Genomic DNA, 19,771 nt, shown 5'->3' on the forward strand with positions numbered 1-19,771 from the left:
ACTTTTTACATTAGTTACACCGGTGTGTCTAACTTTTTTATTTAGGTGTACAATAAATTATTGGCGCATCGATAATAAGTTCTGTGTGGCCTTTAGAGCGTGTGGTCAGTGATTTAAAAAGAAATTTTTTCAACCTATGCTATGTAAGCCAGAAAAATATTATTTCAATCAGTCTACTTTAGTTGTTGTTTTTGGAAACATGACTGAAACACACATATCCCAAAGATGAGCGGCTGACATCATTGCTCATTTACAACAGGACCAGTGTTGGCAGCTGAGTGTTTAACAAATTAATCAATCAACAGGCCAAATATATATATATTTATATTTGCTGGAAATGTTCCTCTGTACCCCCATGGAGCTATTCCATTTAAAAAAAAAATCAGCCGTTTCCAGTTAGAATAGTCATTTACCTCATTAACAATGTCTAGACTGGATTTCTGATTAATTTCATGTTATCTAAAAAATGCTTTTCTTTCAAAATTATCCACTAGCACAGTCTTAGCCAATGTGGAAGAAGCTAATTTCCTGGTTTGTGCCAGTGGCTTGTGTTTCTTGGTCAGTTTCTGCATAAATTTCTGAGACCACAGAGTGACTGCAGGCAGAGAGAGGAGGCTGCATCAAACCTGAAGCAGTGCATTTAATTGCGCAATAATTGGTCAATGAAAATACAGATACTAGTTATCAGAAAAATGCCAAATATCAGCCACAATAATCGATCAGGTCAGTAGTTTTTTTTAATCCCTCCTAGTGGGCCTAACTTTTTTATTCAGGTGCACTCTACATTACTGGTGAATCAATAATGATTTTTAACATGTTTCTGTGTTGTGTTGCTATGAAACTAAAGTTGTGACACACGGATCTCTTCAAGGTGATCTCTGTTTATTCTAACAGTAACAAATGAAAAAGTAAAACCATCACAAACGTAAGCCGCCCACAGCAGCTCCTCTTCCACAAGAGAACAGTACAAATGGCTCATCATGTGCTTGGACACTGGGTGTGGAGCTAACACCAGGGACTAGACGTGGGTTCATTACCGACGGGTCAACAGTGCTTTCATAATCACAGGAGACTACTCATCTGCCCTTCCCAAATAAACAATCTGCTGACCCCTTCCCAAACCAAAAATGACCTGACACCCCACATGATTTATCTGAGACATGGTATATCAGCAGCAACAGTGTTTACAACGGGCATATCAGACGAGATGTGATAGTACTGTGTAACAGCAGGGAGCAGGAGGAATGCTGAAAGATTGCAAATAAAAGTAAACACCATTACCACAACATAAAAACACAAATACAGTATGTAAAGGTCATCAAAACATAGGAAAAGACACCATTTGTAATTCACTGTTTTCGCTAATAAGGCAAAAACGACTGAGCTAAACCAGCATGAATAAATGTAGGACTCAGTTTGTACACAAAACAGCATGAGGCTAAAGCAGGACACAAAACTGAAAAGACTGAATCTGAGAAGCCATAAACTATATAAACACCAGTTAAACTGAACATCTTCAGAAACACAACAGCTAATATCATCATGAGCCACCACAGCTGCACTGGGACCAAATGCTAATATTGTTTAATTCTAGATTTATTTGAAACTGGAAAAATGCTTGCACCATGCTGCAGCAGATGGAGAGGACATAGGGTTAGTGCAATCTGATTTAACGTATTAAAAATGAGCTAATACATGAATGCAAGTCCCCTTTTTATTTCATTTAGTTACATTCTAGAAGTCTGTCAGACAGATTTTTTTGCAGATGAGTCCTGCTCTCACCTAAAAAAGACACTCCACTATTCAATCACTGCATTGTGTTGCATGTCTAAACAGTACAACTACTTTCAGAGCTTATTATAATGTTGTTTAAAATTATACTGTTATGTTTACTATGATATATTGAAGGACACAACTCTCCCAGGAAGGGTTTGTCCGGACGCCACTGTGCCCTCTGTAATTTCTGTCTGTCTTATTATAGATTTGAAAACAGCAAGTACATAAAAATGTCAAGATGAGCTGCACCTTTACGAGCTGCAACGTTAAAGTGACAGACACATTAATGCATAAGTAATTACAGGCCAGTATAGCCTGTTTTATGTAATTCTGAACGGGACATTCTGCATATTTAGTACTTTAACCTTAGGCAGTTTCTGTGTACTTTGATGTTCCTCAAAGTTTGAGGACTTTGAGGGACACTGATGACTCATCCATAAATCTGTTAAAATTAACATGTAATTAATTTGAAAATGCAGCAATTGTTGAGGTGCTTTTATTTTTCTGATTTTAGAAGCAGTGACAAATTGATTTTCTATGTCTTTACATTGCAGCAAACTGAATATTCTTATGTAATTGGTCAAATTTGAACCTAGAGACAGACTATTGCTTTACTTTAATCAAAGTAAAAGGCAAATTAATTGAAGAAAAAAAATACAATGCAGCCCTTTTGCCAAATGCTGACGCCCTTGTTATTTAAAACCACTGCAACAAAACATTACTGAGCTCGTAAGCGACTGTTCGCAGAACAAGTTTGTTTACACCGTGTCCCACATGCCTACTAATGCACACAGGTTTAGAGGCTAAAGACAATACATCTCCAAAGCTGCCCTACAGCCATGAAAATACTAAATTCCTGTGATATTGACAGCAAGAAATGGAGCCTAAATACATATCCACATTATTTAGTAGTCCAAACACATGTTTCTCCTACCTTACAGCAGGCTGGAGTCTGTCTCACAGCTGTCTCTGCATCAGTATCTCCAATCTGTGCTCAGTGCCCTCCACCTGTTCATCTTCTCGCTTCCTTCTGTAAACATGTTGCATAAAATATTACAGTCTCTGGCTTCCCCACTGCCCACACAGTCAAAAATCATAAACAAAGTGAAAATGTACTCTGTTATACTACTAAATAAACTACAGCAATTCATTTTCATACAACTAAACAGTTGGTGCTTTGGTCTTTGTGTTAGTGCGGCTATTTGGAGGCACAACCTGGGCCATTCATGTGTACATAACATTTAGTTAAATATTTAACTTTTTCCATTACACATTTAAAATAATTCAAATTTATTAAAACCAGATGTGACAAGTCAGCAAGTTCTCTCTCCTTTTAGAGAAACACTTTAGTGGGAATACTTTCCCTCTCTAAATCATACCTAATAATATTACACAAGTGGATGACAGGTTCAGCTGTCATACATTCTGTGAACAAGCTTACAGGTCTCAATAATAACTCATCTATTTCTCCTGTATGCTGAAGTCGGTAGCTGTATTTTTAATAGGGATGAACGTCATGCAGAACAAAAGCAAGGTTATGATTATTTGGATATTAAATATTGCGGTTGTAATATGAGAAATGATTTTAGTGGAAATGGGAATATTTGCATTTCTTTTCCACTGAAAGAAATACAAAATAATGTGGTTTCAGCTGTTGTCTATACCAAAAAGCCATGCTCCATGAGCAAGCATTCTATTATAAATATATTAAAATGGTTTACTTCCTCTTCTCTGAAACTTCTACATTCATTTCATACATTTTCATGTATAAGGACACCTACAGATATCTGTAGAATGTATACTGCCTAAGAATACTAATTTATCCAACATTTTAGCTAACCAGTTCAGCTTCTTTATCTTTACATCCAAACTTCCCAAAAGCTGTTCCACTTCCAAAACCTTATTATTCCGCATATTAACGTAGTGCCACTTTGTTAACACACCTGTATGGTTCCTTACAACTTCACAAACATAATGCAGATTTGTTTTCAGCAGACATAAGTATCTATTTTACTCCTTCTTTGGGCCTTTATACTCTCATGTTGGTACACACCTGTCTGTTGATGAGGAAAATGACTCAGGATGGGTGGAGTTAAACTCACCTTTGTGTCTCACCTAATAACACCAAGGGTCCGTTTCACGAAGCAGGTTCAGGGAAAACTCTGAGTTTGTTAACCCTGAAATGAGGAAAACTCAGAGTTGACCGTTTCACAAAGCGAGGTAACTCAAACCAGAGACAGAGGGATAACTCTAGCCTGTTTCACAAAGAGAGGTAAGTTAGACCCCATCCACACAAAGACAAAATGCTTAACAGTTTAAAAAACGATCGCCATAAAGACGAAGGCGTCTCAGAAAATGTGTGCGTCTACATGAATGCACTCGATACGCATGGAAACGCTGTAAAACACATGTCAGACCTCTAGGGGCGCTGTAACGATATGACGGAAACTCATACAGAAGAAAAAACAGTGGGCATGCGCACTTGCGGCAAAAGTTGTAAACAAGACCAAGCCGGGAAGTAAATAAAGTGCCGTAATATGTCCTCGATAATTGTTTGTTCAACTCGGTGGTGATTGAGAAGAAGGAAATTTTGCTGCAACAGGGATAGTAGGGTCACTAGCTTCATCAGCACATTTGCTACACTGTACGCCGCCATTGTTGTTGTCATGCAGCTTGTGGCGCATCCGTGTCAATGAAGTTATAAAACTGTGCATGCGTGTCAATGAAGATAAGAAACTATGACACAAGCATATCTGAAAAGTAGCGGAGAGCCAGTAAACACGGAGCTGCGTATACGGCATTTCAAAATCTTTCCACTCTGGAACCTGGTTTCAAAAATGATCGTTTACAAACCCCCAAAACGCCATCTTTGTGTGGATGATACGCAGATTCGGCAAGAAACTTATGCGTTTAGACCTCGGTTTGTCTTCGTGTGGATGGGGCCTTAAACTCTCGGTCAGTTACCGCAGACTCAATTCAATTCAATTCAATTCAATTCAATTCAATGAAGCTTTATCGGCATGACAAACACACATTCACATGGCCAAAGCGTTACAAGACAGTAGTGCAAATACTATAAAATAAGAATAAAATTAAAAAGAATAAAAATATATTGTCTCTTTGTACTTTCTAAGTGCTGAAAGTACAGGTGTGCAGTAGGGCTGTAAAGTGTTCTCAGTGTTATTTTTATATACAAATGCAGGACCAGTTCCATGTGCTTGGACACCGCCTCATTCACAGAATGGAGATGGTCTTGGTTCTGGTCCTGGTCCCGGTCTGTCCTCCTGCTCGGGTTCATGGAGGTTTTAGTTTTAGGTTTCAGACTCTATGACTAACCTGGTCGGGAGCAGGTTTATCTCAGTAAACCTCGAGTTTCTCTGTGTCTCCGCCCTCTTTCAGCCACACGCTGTTTGATTTCCTCATTCATTCCTTCCGTCAGCTGGCGAGTTTTGGCGTAGAACAGCTTTTATTAACGATCCAGTGGATAAAGGAGCAGCATTAAATCAAATATTCGTCGGTAGATTGTTATCAGACCGAGCATAAATGTTCTCGCATTTCCGGACAATTATCTGTTTGGGTGGTACCGTTTCGTAATCGTTTTAAGTCCATAATCTAGATAAACAACCTAATCCGTCCTTACATTTACATTACCAACAGCAGCCATGCTCTCACATCCAGCAGATATTGTGTGTTGCGCTGCAGTTCTTTGCAAATGGAAGGGTTTTTTTTATATATAGCCTAATGTCGGAGATGCAGAGCACTACAGTAAGACAACTGTATGCAGGACTCACCTGCCTGCACTTTGCTGATTGCTCTAATGCACATCAGCTGCAGTAATTACTACACTCCATTCACCTGTTCTCCACCTCTTTAAGCTCTGTGCTTTCATCCACTCCTTGCTGGATCATTGACTCACATGCCGTCACAGACTCTGCTCTCCCCTTGAATTTTGTTCTCCACACCAAGCCCTGCCAACCCCTTGCCTGCTTCAGCCCCTTGGACTCTCCTGCTTCCCCCATCCTGGTTTTCCCCCACTTGGACTCTGTTTTGCTTCGACCTCTTTGTGGATAGTCTGCCAGTTTTGTTCCTCCACTAACTTCTGGATTCGCTGAGCCCGCCTGCTTTGCCCCCTTAGTTCTGTTTCCCTTAGTTTTGCAAGTAGATTGTTTTGTTGTCTGGTTTAGTTTATCCCTGTTTGGTTTTTGTAGTTGAGCTGTGGGGTTTTTGTAGGCCTAGTTTGTAGTTCATTCTAGTCTTAGATTTGTTTAGTTTATCTCCTGGTTTGTTCTCCCCTTCCTGTATTGGTTCAGTTAGTTCTGTTTGAATAAATACCTGTTTCCATTGCCACATCTGTGTCATATCTGTGCCTGGGTTCTCCAACCCCCGGAACATTTTCCCTCTTGTTAAAATACAGATAACTAGTAAATTATCCAGAAAAAGAATGCATTCATTGCTGTTTAAACCCATTTAAAAATAGTCATTTGTCTTTTTGTGCTTGGTCCCTGTATTTGAATCTGCTAAAAAATGTCTTACTTTTCCTGATACTTGCTGTTTTTTGAGTTCTTTTTTTTAATGCAGTTTTTGAATGTTACAGCATTCTTTTCCTTTGAGATCTTCTTTTTTAAGCACATTCCTGCCTTTTTTCCCCAAAAAATGTCCAACACACTGGAAAACCATGTAAATAATAACAATATTGCACAAATCAAGTGTTTTGCACGGATTCATCCATAAGAGATACTGACAGAAGTATTAATATTCTACAGATGTATAGAAAATACAGATTCTTGCATATTTAGAAAAAAATATTTACTATTAGAATGTTCAAATGTAAAAAGATGTCCTGATTGTTCTGGATACGCTAAAGCAATAAATTCATGTACACAAGTCCAATCTACCTACATTTTTACAGCTTTTGTTTTGTTCTACTTTATCTTACACAATGTTTCCACTCTTTTATCATTGTTAAATTAGCTGTTAGTGCAGAATGTGATCAGATTATAGGTGTTTTCCCCCAACAGATCTGCAGGAGACTTTAAAATGATGGCCACAGGTGTAGTTTTCAGGAGTGATGCAGAGGGAACATCCCCCTTTATATTCAAAATATGTGCAATATAATCATGAGCCTGTTGTAGAAATGAAACCTAATTTTCTACAAGGACAAATGATAAATTCCCATTTGAATGACTAATTAAATGGAGCATGTTCTGGCTCCACTGGTGTTATTGCAGTCAGAATATTTGGGCTGAGTTTATGTCTTTTCGCTCACAGTATCTCAAACAAAATGTACTTTTATTTTGTCAGACGCTTCAGCATGCAAAGTATAGCTGACTCGTCAGTGTGAAAATTTAATTGCGATAATTACACCAACAGATCATAGTTTTGTTTTTATAATAACCTGAATGTTCTCATCTAAAATCATAATTCTATCTTTCATTATGTCTCCAACAAAACCATTTGTATCTGAAAATGAGGTCATGCTTGGATTCACCACAAGACAAGTGATCTGAACTTCAGCCATGCAGGCGGATGATGTGGATGATGGCAAACAGCTGGAAAATGAAGCAAACAAACAGAGATAAATCGCCTCAGATTGTCAAAACCACCTCATATTGTTGTTTGAAAGTCACATTTGTATGTTTCTGTGCTTGTTAGTGCTTTTCATCACTTCCAATGTACATAGTTAAAAACAGGATTTCTTGGACTAACAAAACACATTTTTGCCATTTGGAGAGGACTATTGCTCCAGTGTGTTTTTATGCATCAGGCTGAGTTTTGATTAAAACTTAAAAATAAAAAAAACAAATAACAATACTTCAGCCATTATATAAAAAAAAACACTCACACACAGGTTAAATTGTTCTATATCAAGTGTTTTTATAATCAAGATAAACAGCAAAAAACTAAAATTATTCCCAAATGTAATATTTTTACTAAACTTTTTACTCATTCAATTGTGGAAAAGATCTAATAAGTGCAAAATAATTAGAGTTTTACCATTTACTACATCTACTGTCTTGTCTGTCTTAAGATATTAATATTTCATATTTATCTTATTTTAGAAATTGGTACTTCAAGTTGTTATTCTGTTTTGTCTAGCTTATTTATTATATTAGTTTTGTTCTGTTTTACAAATTGATTTACAGATTTTTGTCTTCTGTCTGTTTTTGCTTGTTTGTTTGTTTTTTGTAAATAAAAATAATACATTTTGATTTGGAAAAATATTTACAAGGTGTACAATCAGCGACGTATGTTTTCATGAAAATAAATAAGGTCATTTATTCTTATACATTCACTGTCTTCATCAGTTTAAGTTATCAGCCATGATTCTGGGATGTTTACATGGTTTTACTGCTTTAAGTCGAAAAAAAAATGCATTTTGTCTGACATGCAACAAGAAAAATATGCTAAAAACAGTGAGACGGAAAACAGGAAAAATTTGAAAAAAATAATCAATATAAAATACTAAATAAGCAAAGACAGAACAGGACAACAACTTGCAAGATTAATCTCTAAAATAGAATAAATATGAAATACTATGTGTCTTCAGGGTAAATGGAGGAGCATTCAACCGAAAGAATACTATCAGTAATACAAGTAGTCAATTTTGTGTACTTTTCCTGACACAAAATTTAAAAAAAAAAAGTAATACATTTTTGGACATTTGAGAGTTCATGACATCTTATAACAGTGTGTTGGTGTTTTTTGGGATTTGAGTCAGGGATCTTCTAACTGCAAGGCGAAAGTGCTAACCACTAACCACTGTGCAGCTTGCCTGGAAAAATCCAGACTGACTTTATTTATGTATTAATATAAATACAAATAAAGGCAGTCTGGCATTGTGATGATAGGAGACGATTTCAAAAAGGAGGGGCTAACGAATGCAGCTTGAATGAGAAAGAACCAATCAGCGTAACACTGATGTGATGCACAAACAAATCGACCTTGTAGTCCATGTAGTCCAAACAACAATGGCATGCAGCCGAGAAAGCGTCGTGGTGAATGATTACTGCCGTTTTTGTCACAAAAATCTGTGAATACATGGGGTACTCTCAAGTACAACACTTATTTTTGAAAAGGCTACGCAACAAAAGACTCCTTCCGAACGATTAGCGGTGTTAGGAATAACTTTCAGTCGGCGCCAAACCAAGTCGGTGCTTAAATTTACTCACATGTTTGGAACGGGATTTTCCTCTGTACAAACAATGGCAAGAAGCCGAAAGTAACGAGCCATCCACTGCCTCCTCATCGTTGGAAACATCAAGTGAAAAGAGGCAACGACTAACGCCATTCAAAACGCCAAGAGACCACAAAAAGATTCGCTTTGGCCTCCCTCCTCCTCCTCCGGCGCTGAATCCAGGCGCTGAAGATGACGCAGCATTAACTCCCGCCTCCTGTGCTATGATTGGTCGTACCAAACTGTCCCAGGAGGGAAACGCGATTCAATTCGCCCCATGCCAAACTGACTCTCCTGTATCTCCTAACATGGAGATAGGAGATTACATGGAGATCCAGTTTGGATTTTCCAATATGTTTTCTAAGAGCCCACAGCGTTATAGATATTCAACATTTCCATCTGTACAACCTCTACAGACTTGGTATTTTTCACTCTACTCTGCACATGTAGACATACGTATGTTCCACCATGCTGGATGTATCTTTCAAAAATTCACAGATTTGACAAAGCACTGGTGGGCTGAAGTAAGGACAGCTTAACGTTTTATTGATTTTTTTCTACAACAGAATCTTTGGGGATTTAAGACCACATCTTGCAGGTGTTTGATCAAGGAAAGCAGTTGAGTTTGTGGACCATCCATGGTTGTCATCTTTCAGTTTCTGGTCTTTTTTTTCTTATGACAAGATAAACATGAAACCCTTAAAAACAAGACAAAACAAGATAAAAACCTGTGAGACCAATTTATAAAGAAAAGCTTCATATAAAAATACCAAAATTCAGATCACTATGAGCAATGAAAAGCCATTTAAAACATTTATGTCTTTAGATTTTTATTAAAAATGAATGCGTGATTATAAGCTTTGGAGCTGACACTGTAAAGAAACAATCTTATTACTCTGAGGATATAAGAGGCTGAGAATTTTAAAAAAATGTAACGGAAACAGCTGCTGCGGACAGGAAGAGGCTACAACTTCTAAAAAAAACTCCAGACTGAAATCGTCGTCTTGATAAATCTACAAATAAACAGCTTAACCCAGATTGACAAGAACACACAAATAAACCAATAAAGTCACAAAAAATAACTCAAAGAAGAAGAAAGTTGGGCATCAAGCTGGAGCGAGATAAATAATGCATCACCGATTCAAACAAGTGCGTCTGTCCTAATTGGACAGCTGACAGCAGAAACAGACATGGAGGGGGTTGACGAGGCCACAGAGACGACCAGCGAGTACATCAGTAGGCGACGAGATGCTTCAACCAAACTGTGTCTGAGTGCGTTTGTTCCCGTCAGCTTAAGTCGAGAATGAAAAAGCTCCTTGAACACGACTCCGTCCGGCTGCGGTTTGGGCGTCTCCGAGGCCTCGGCTGTAACTCCACGGTGACATAGCTGCTGCACGGCTGTCAGCGCTCTACCCAAGTCTTATCTGGACTCGCCGTTTCCAGGCCAACAGCGTGGGAGCCGTCCGCCGCCGCGCCAACTGTGTCGTTTGAAATTGATTAAGTCATTTATATTCACGCCCCGCTGCTTCTTGGAGCCCAGACAAAGAGGAAGTCCCTTCAGCACAACAAGTACAGCAGACGAATAAATCACTGACAATGAATTCTTTTAATACACCAATGCCAGTGAGATGAAGCTAATTTAGTTTTTTTTCTTGTGGGCGAAGCGAAGGCCGGGCCTCAGAGGAAGGTGGAACTGCACATGAGGAGATGAGAGCAGGTTGCCGGTGATCGATCTGGATGGTTGCAATAATTGAACCGTCTCTTATTAAAATGCTGCATAATCAGACACGACGTGATGAAGCAGCGGTCAGCAGCTCAGCGTTCTGACATCACACCAGCTCCCCTCATTAGGCTAATTGAGCGGCAGCATCATCAGAGCTGGAGACGCCTCAGATCAGAAAACAGGCGAACAGCGTGGAGCATCCAGCCCACAACGCATCAATAACACACACACACTGCTGCTGTCACCAGGGTGTGTGTGTGTGTGCAACAAAACTTTTGCATCCTACAGCATCACTTTCTCGCTTGCCATCAAAATTGATTGGTCCAGTGGATGTTTAGTCGATAATAAAAGCCGTCAAAGTTTTGGTGGCTGATTAAAGCGTCACTTCCCAACAGAAACTGTGTGTAAAAGATGGATGCAGTTTCCAGGTCTGAAAAGTTAAACCTTAAAGCTGCATTCTTTCTAACAGCCAGCAGGGAGCGACTCCCCTGGGTGCATAAATAGGTCAGATTGTATTGAAGTCTATCAGAAAATGTGCCTACTTGTAACTTGATTTTCTACTTCAACAAAGTTTTTCCAAATGGGTTTATGATCTTAGTCTTTAGTTTCAAGTCTCCTTCAAAACAGCATGATGTCCAATCAGTAAATTATAGTTCCACTGAAAAGAAAACAGATTTATTATGATCAAAGACTGGAAATAACTTTAAAAAGGTGTAAAAAAAATGGTCGCTTTACTTGTAGTTAATGTTTGGCTTTTTCAATGGGACAGTCCTACACTACCATTCAAAAGTCTGGGGTAATCCAGGCAATTTCATGTTTTCCATGAAAGCTCACACTGGTATTCATGCGGTAACATAATTGCATAAGTGTTTTCTAATCATCAAACACCATTAGATAACACAATGTGGCATTAGAACACAGGAGTGATGGTTGCTGGAAATGTTCCTCTGTACCTCTATGGAGATATTCCATTAAAAATCAGCCATTTCCAGCTAGAATAGTCATTTACCACATTAACAATGTCTAGACTGTATTTCTGATTCATTTAATGTCATCTTCAGTGAAAAAAGTGCTTTTCTTTCAACAATAAGGACATTTCTTAGTGACCCCAAATTTTAGAGCAGTAGAGCATATTTTAGACACTCTTAACTTATCAATATCCAGAGGCAACTTTTCTCATAAAATGTTCACTTCAATATGGTTCAAATACAACTGATAGATGGATTAACCAATTAAAGCACGAATAATCAATGTGTTGATTTCATCACATCGTTGGCTTGCAGGCCCACACACCAGTCAAAAGTTACCATACCTGCTTCGATTTAACATTATTTTTTTAGCACTTTCTGTCACTTCGTCAGGCTTTTCACTACCTGCAGATGTCTTCTGAATAGAGCTGACAAAGCGTGTTCTGCTCCCACATATTAACCGCTGAGAAAACTACCTGTGCGGTCCGGTTGAAAACACTTCCTCGTCTTCTTGTTCACAACAGCTAAATCAGATTGTGAGTCCGGATTGCCTTCAGGGCTACACTGCTACACTCCCTCCCACTCACCTCCGCAGCATCAATAAAGCTCGCCGTGCTCCTCCTGCACCACTGTCCACGACAGCCCAACAAGGACTCATATGGAAAACATTCATAGAGTGGAGCACAGTTCATCGCCTATTCATACACTGAATGCTCCGAACAAACATGACAAGGAGCGAGGCGATGATAGTGCCAGTATCTCAGGAAGTAAATGTCACCGCCTCTTTATTTTTCAGACATACCCTCCGCCTCTCCTGCGTGTCGTCTCAGATTAATGGCCTGTGGAGGGAATCAGGGGAGGGATGTTTTCAGTGGCGTTTCACAGAGTTAATCTCGGCGGTGGCGTCTTGTCAGCACTGCTGATGCGGGCCGATTTCCCCCGGGGGCGGTTCTCCCATCTTTCTCTGCTTCCTGCCCTCGATCAGGAGCAGACACACCGGAGAACATTATCTGTAAACCACAGAGATAACAGCAGAAGTAGTCATACTGATTTGTTTGTCTGGAATGAGTCCTGCTGCAGTGGTGCACGACATTTTCTGATATACATACTGTGCAAACTCATGGTTGCAATTTGTTGTGACTTGAAAACTAAAAAAGCAAAGACAGAAATAAATGTACTGTTACCAGCTTTACAGTATTTAAGTATTGTGTACTTCAGTAATGTGCTTTTATTGTGGCATATTCTCCAACTTTTCACGGGTATGACTTTTTTTCTGCTTTTTTTTGTGTGTGTTTTTTTAACTCCCTAAGGACTGCGGATATGAATTAGCATTGTTGCTATAATACGGCATATTTACATCTATTGCTGTCCAAATAGACGTTCATGAATGTGCACTGTCCCTATCAAATAAAAAAATAAAGTTTATGCTGCACATTCAAACAAACAAATGCTGAACCAAAGTGTTGTGTGCTCTCGTATGCTTTTACACTTTCTCTATTTTATTTGACTGTTTTTATTTTTATTGTTTGCCTGTAAAGTGTTGAGTACCCAGAAAAGCGCTATATAAATAAAATGTATTTTTATTATCAATATTAGATTTTTGACCGTTTATTTTGAACATTTCAACATTAAAAAAAGAAAGGAAAACAACAAGACAATGAATACCTTCCTCAAAAAGGAGCAGAAAGAAATAGCAGTTTATTTAATTCCACCCCTTCTCCTTACACAGATGACTAAATCTATTTTTCCTGCTTCTTCAAAAAAAACTACCATTTTTAAACAACAAAAATAACAATAGTGAGCATGATTTATATTAAATATACAACAATATGTCATCTGCATCTATACAAAAGGACAAAGACAAAAAGGACCTAACAATAACAAAATTATTACAAGACTGATGCTACAAATTTACCTCACAGTTTTAAATGAAAAGCTTAAAACCCAACAGTAAAGTGCTTCTGGGACACTGATGCTTCACTATTCATATTTAATGATGTCCTATACACTGCAAAAATTTAAAAAAAAAAATACAAAAAAGCAAGGGTGCCACAAAAAGTTAAAAACAATGATAAATATCTGTAAAATAATTGCATTTTTAGCTGATTTAAATGGAGTAAACTGGTATAATTTCACTATCACACCCTGTAAAAGAACAAATTATAGTCTGTAAAAATTACAGACTTTTATAACTGAACAAATTACAGTGTGGACTTCTTTTTAATGAGCAACGTATAAATGAATACTTTTTGTTTTGATCTTTACAAGACATCATGCGCAATTTAACGAAACAGGAAAATCTGTAGAAAAATTGTTTAGAAATAAAAAAAAAAACATCATCCAAACCATAATGGATTTTTTTTCTTTCAAATAACACCAAACATCTGTAAAATAATATTTTTGATGTATAATAAAAATAATGTAATTTTACAGTCACACATTGGAAAAGAGCAAATTGCCATTTATTATATATGCAGATTTTTTTTATATATATTTTACTCATTTTTTTGTTGCATTTGTTTGTTTTTTTGGTAAATTTTCATGTAAATTGATATTTTTTATGTGATTTTACTAGACATTATTTTTAAATGTAACAAAACTATACTTTATTACTTTAACTGCATATTTCTGCTATGCACTTTTACATATGTAGGGTTTTATTGTGCACAACTTTTACTTGCAATGAAGTATTTTTATTTGCTGTACTGGTGCTTCTAAATAAGTAAATGATTACTTATTTAGGAATCCTGCAACACCTCCAGCTGTGGTTTTGCAGGAATGCTGTTGGGACTGAAAGCTCATCAAACTGTCACAAGGATCAGAGAAGGACTGAGAAAACAATCCTCAGCAGAAGGCGGGAAAATTCCTGCGGTCTGGCAGTCACTGTAACTCATCACACTTATTTCAGCATGTGGTCATTATGGGTATGTTTAATATAAATATAACTGAGCAACAACACCAAAAACAAAAGTGATTGATGATTAGAAACATGGTTTGAAAATTCTAAAGGTTTTTTCCCCTGAAAGTCACTGTTTCCCCCGCCCCCAGGTGAGCTCCTGACACTTCCTTGCAAACCAGGTGACATAAAAGACATCTGCACAAGTAATTACCCACAATTAATTTTTTTTCTAGCCAATTTTAGGTGGAAGTGACCAGATATCCGGCGATGATGCATTTCCTTGAGTCATCAACTGGAAGGAAGTGGAACCACTCAAACGTCTGAACAGCTATTATAAAATCCATTTCAGAAGTGATTGCTGTAAAATTATAACTCCCATTCAGTGTGCGGGAGTCGTTCGCTGAAACACGACCCGCTGAGTTTTCCAGATGAGCTCACAGGAAGGTGAAAGAAATCACAGGTTTCATCTTTCCATCAGCGCAATGAGTGCCATTTCCAGCTGGGAGAACTGGCCTGGATGTGAGCCAGTATTTTTTTAAATGTAAAGTTAGGTTAGAAATGGTGGAAGTCATGCCATATTTATTGGTTTGTGGCGCTAATACAGAGTGTTCAGTTAAACCATAAACTGTACATAATGATGGATGGAAAGATGCTTAAATCACATTATTACCCTTTCTAAAAAAAAAAATCTTAGTTCTGATTTTGCTTCACTGTATCAGAATCAGAAGGTTTTATTGCCAAGTAAATTTTCACAAACAAGGAATTTGACTTGGTGTTTTAGTGCAGTCAAACAGTGACATGTAGTTTAAAAGTGATGCGAGTCCTAGTATAAAAATAAAAGTGTAACAAGATAAATAAGGAGCAACAAAAAATAGAAATATTTCCAGTGTAGAGGAATGTGCAAATTAGCCACCTAAAATTAGTTGTATACAGGAGGTCCTCGGTTTATGACGTTCGACCTACGGCGTTTCGTCGTTACTGGTTCAGTGGAACTACCGGAAAAGCGGAGTGGACAAATATGTCGTCACGCGGTGCTATAAGGTGGCTTTGTTTACAATCGATGGTTGTACATCACCTTGATTGTGCTACATTCACTAACTTTTTGCCCTTCATTATGGCTCCCAAGCGCAAGTCAGACTTCTTTCTGAATACAGCACTTCAAAGAAAAGGAAAGCCATCTCCATGGAACTGAAATTAGAAATAATAAAAAAAAAACACTCGGAACAAGGCAAAACTGTTGGGGGGAGGGGGTGGGACTAATATTAGGAAAGGCTTTATTTCAACAGAACAAGAGTCACACCACAAAAAGGGAAATCGGATAAAGAGGGAAAATCAAAACCAAACTCACTATAAAAATGATCAACTAACAAATAAGGGGGGAAACCTACAAACTAACACAGAATGAACTAAACTACTTGAATGGGTACTCACAGGAATCGGAAATGGATATGAAGGGGGAAGACAGGCCAAGGTAATCCAGGGAACAGAGTCCAAGTGGGGGAAGCCCAGGGGGGGAAAAAACTGAGTCCAAGAGTGGGGAAGCAGAGTCTGGATGAAAGCAGGGATGTGACAATCTATGATCCAGCAGGGAGTGAGTGAAGGAACGAGGTTTATATAGCTGAAGGTGTGCTAGTGCCAGGTGTCCTGAGCGAGCTGATTACTGCAGCTGACAGTCATTGCAGTAATCAGCAGGTAGCAGAGTGCAGGCAGGTGAATGAGAGTGAGACAGGCAGAAAGACCGAAAGCAGATGTAGACAGAAGGAGCCAGAGGTACAAGACAAGGAGAGAGACCAGAGAGTGTGCGAATAGGGAAGGACAGATGACAGACAGGGAAGAGCAGGAGCAGAGATCATAACAGAAACACCGACAAACATCGATCAAGTTGTGAAAAGAGGTCAACATATTGTAGTGACCCTCTGTGATGAATGAGTGAGACTTTATCTGGTTCTCTGGTCGTTTATTGAACCTTCACACAGTGGACCGTAGCCAACGCCAAAATAACTATAAAACCCTTAACTTAGCTCCAGAATTAGCCGCCATTCCCAGCTCTCTCTCACTGGGCACACATACACTACCGCAGACTCTCAGCCAATCAGAGGTGAGCTAATTAAACATGGCACGTTCACTGACATTAGGTAAATCTGGAACTGAAGAATAAACATTGAAACCTCAACATCAACAACAATATCAGTCCGTTACAACATTCTGTTACCTTCTTGTAAAATGATTCATACATGCATGAAAGTCATTGGTATTCATGACTTTTCCAAAGAACTGATCGATATCGTGATGCACATAATGGTTTGTTTACATTTTCACCGGAGTTCCGACTTCCGACAAAAATTGACTTACACTGATCTGTAGGAACGGAACTCCGATGTAAGTTTAAGACCCCCGTACAAAGTTAAAATAAGTACTCTAAATGTACAAAAGGACAATAATAATCCTATTGAAAAGCTGTGTGTCGATGTAATTCATAGAGTCAGTGTCTATGTTGGGGGGACATTAGTCACATTAGCCCAGCTGGAGATCCCATCAAAGAAGTAACTTTCCTGCCGTGGTGATCGGTTTTAATGCCATTAAATTAGTAACAATTCGCATAAGAACAGTGGGGAAAATAAGCATTTCATATACTGCCAATTTTGCAAGTTTTCCCACTTACAAAGAATGGTTAGTTTGTCTACTAAAAGACAAACTAACAGGTCTGTGAGAGCCACAATAGTTGCTGGTTGGTGATCAAATACTTCTTCCACGCAATAAAATGCAAATTATTTCTTTAAAAATCATACTATGTGATTTTCTGGATTTTTTTTTTGGTTAGATTCTGTATCTCACAGTTCAAGTGTACCTACAATAAAAAATTACAGACCTCTCCATTCTTTGTAGTTGGGAAAACTTGAAAAATCGGTGGTGTATCAAATACTTATTTTCCCTATACACAGCTAGCATATTTTCTAGTTCTATTGTTGCCTAAAACAACCTTAAACTAATTTAAACGTTGACAGCTTAATAAGAGTCATTCTTTATATTAAAATAGCTGTTATTGGCAGCTTGGATGTAAATGTAGCAGAAGTTACACGGTATGAAAACTGAACAGGGGGTCCAAGGCTTAATTGCTGAAAATACTAAACAGAAAGAATAGCAATAGTAACAGCAGATATTTCTTTATCTGGAGAACACGCAACAATGTCAGGAACACATCTAAGTTTTCTTCCAGGAAAAGATGAAAACAAACCAGGGATCAACACATAATAACAGATAGGCCTAATCAGGAAGCGAACATGGGTTTCAAAATCACTAATGCCAATACAGTACACAAAATAAAATATTAAATTTAGACAAACTCTTATTTGATATTACCGATTTTATCTTTCTGAAACTTCCCAAGTTGAAAATTTGCCCTCCTCCTTCGGTATTAAAATCAGGGGAATCGAACTACATTTGATTCCCTCATCAGTTCAGATATTTCGTAGGACTAACATGGTGTACTCTGCCTATTTGGAGCTTATGAATGTATTTCTGACAATTCTACTTTTCAACAATTGGATTCACTTCAGGTTAATGTTCATCTCTTGGCATCTAAATCCTCCCTCTTCTAAGAAAATGCTGTTCTGCATTAAAGCTACTGCCCAGGTGCTGTGGCAGCATGCTATTGTAACAAGAAGCCAAAAAGACAAACTTCTGTATCATTGTGTCTCACTTTAGACCTTATAAACTGAGACAACATTGCCACCACCAGGCCAAACTGGAAATTCTAAGATTGCCTTGTAGAACTTTTACCGTTCCAGACAAATAACCTAACAAACACTAGGTACTTCAGTGCCTAATTGTAAAAAAATAAATGACTAACACTGACTAATCTCAAAGAACAAATTGAACTGAAAGTAGAAGGTTTGCATTTAAAAAGGTTAAAAATAAAAAATATGTCTCCTGGGAATCGTTTTCAGGCATTCAGTCAGTGATTAATCGAGCTGCACATGAGGCAGCGGAGGACGAGGTGGATTTTTCAGTCTCTCTGTACATGAGCCACGTTTCTGCTACATTACAAAATCATTTAACCCTATAATCACAACAGTCCTGTTATGTGAGGATGAAAGGAAGGACGTCAAAGTGATTTCTGGCAGCGAGCTGCAGCGTCGGCGTCTGTCTGTGTTTAACTGCGTAGTCGACCACAAACATCTCATTAAATCAATGTATGCAGATCCCCGCATAAATACACACTGCAAAATATATTTATGTTCCTCTGTGTCTATTAAAGCGTAAATATGGTGATATTCTGCAGCTACTGACAAGTATTTAGTGAGTATCAGAGCTGATTTATCTTTTTCCTCAGTGACAGCGAGCTCCATTGTTGTCAAAAAACTATTAAAACACATCACTTTTGCACTGGCTGATATTTTCCTTCATGATCACAAACACCCGTACACACACACACACACACACACACACACACTGCAGTTTGTTTTGAATCTCTCCCACACACACATCATCCTGCTGCCCTGAATACTCACCAGAGCAGCAAATGTGGATTAATCTGCCTCTGAAAATACATTTTCAGTTTTTTTCCTGATTGTTCGATAAAAACTACAATTTCCCACTGTTTTAGGAAATTACTGGGACTTTATAAAGAAAAACTATATACATATGTGTGTGTGAGGGGCTTCTAAAGGATGAAGATCTTCAGCAAAAAACCCAACAGACTGAGAACCACAAACAGAAAGGTAAATAACCAAATAATGAGAAATGCATGAACACGCTAATAATTTGGAGCATCTTTAAAGAATCACCAATTTATGAATTTCTTTTTCTGTTGATTTTTATTTCTTACTCTGCCAATGAGGCAGAGCTTCGGCGGAGTTAAGTGATGATCACTGCTGGTTTGTCTGTCTGTCTGTCTGTCTGTTGGCAACATTCAAAAATGGATTAAAGGATGTGGATGAAATTTTCAGGGAAGGTCAGAAATGACACAAGGACCAGTTGATTAGATTTTGGCAGTGATGCAGCTTATAGTCTGGATCCACAAATCTTTTAAAGAATTCAGCTGTCAGATATGATACAGCGACTGAGCAGGCTTGGCAGAGTACTGCGCTCTCTCAGTGCTTTTTCTAGTTTATCTATGTTTTGATTACTAAATTAAAAAATAACTTTACAACAGTTCATTCACTATTGATTTCCTTTAATTCATAACATGTAACCAATCAGATAGTGTTGACTCTGTTGTACTATCGTAG

Source organism: Acanthochromis polyacanthus, chromosome 2, assembly GCF_021347895.1.
Source record: "Acanthochromis polyacanthus isolate Apoly-LR-REF ecotype Palm Island chromosome 2, KAUST_Apoly_ChrSc, whole genome shotgun sequence".
Taxonomy (NCBI): domain Eukaryota; kingdom Metazoa; phylum Chordata; class Actinopteri; family Pomacentridae; genus Acanthochromis; species Acanthochromis polyacanthus.